Here is a 979-nt window from a genome sequence, read left to right as displayed (position 1 = left end):
CATATGTGTGTGTGTGTACCCATGTGCATACTCACACATACACGCCCGCACACACCTATACTCTCGGGTTGACAACTTAACTCCGGTTCAAGTATTAGTTTAATATAATCTACATTTCCTCGCAAACATTTGAAGCATATGTGCCAAATTCATTTATGTACAATTTATTTATTTAATTACAACTGAAACTTGCTTGAAAGAATCATATTTCTTTGACGCCGCCATGTGATGTCACAGTACAATGTCTTGGCGGTTAACTGCGAAAACCAGCCGAAACATATGGACATAATACTACCATATCTATCACTTCACTGAAGAACGGTTCTTTGGTTTTGATTAAGTTATTTTCTTGGTACTAACATCTAAGTCATTTCTTACTTCAGTTCTGTTAGTTTGTGTTAGAATTCCGAACAACAGAGTCTGCCAGAATATTAACAAAACTTTGCCGTTGCCAATATGTAAATTTAAATGGTGTAAGCAATTAATCCTGTCGAATTTATAGTTTCATTCCAATGAACTAGTGAATATTTTGGTTATTGATTTCCTTTGAAAGGTAAAAGGCGACAGAGAACTCATTAATTTCTATGCTTTTAAAATTAACATAGCTACATACATACATACATACAAATATGTTAACAGATATAGGATCATACAGAGAAAAAGCAAGCACCAGACATTCACAGAGACGGGGTCACACACACATACATACACACATAGATATACATATATATAAATACATATATATGTATACATATATATGTGTGTGTGTGTATATATATATATATATATATATATATATATATATATATATCTTTTACTGTTTTACTCTTTTATTTCTTTCAGTCATTTGACTGCGGCCATGCTGGAGTACCGCCTTTAGTCGAGAAAATCGACCCCAGGACTTATTCTTTGTAAGCCTAGTACTTATTCTATAGGTTCCCTTTTTTGCCGAACCGCTAAGTTACGGGGGCGTAAACAC

Source organism: Octopus bimaculoides, chromosome 1, assembly GCF_001194135.2.
Source record: "Octopus bimaculoides isolate UCB-OBI-ISO-001 chromosome 1, ASM119413v2, whole genome shotgun sequence".
Taxonomy (NCBI): domain Eukaryota; kingdom Metazoa; phylum Mollusca; class Cephalopoda; order Octopoda; family Octopodidae; genus Octopus; species Octopus bimaculoides.
Note: the sequence above shows the minus strand (reverse complement) of the source record.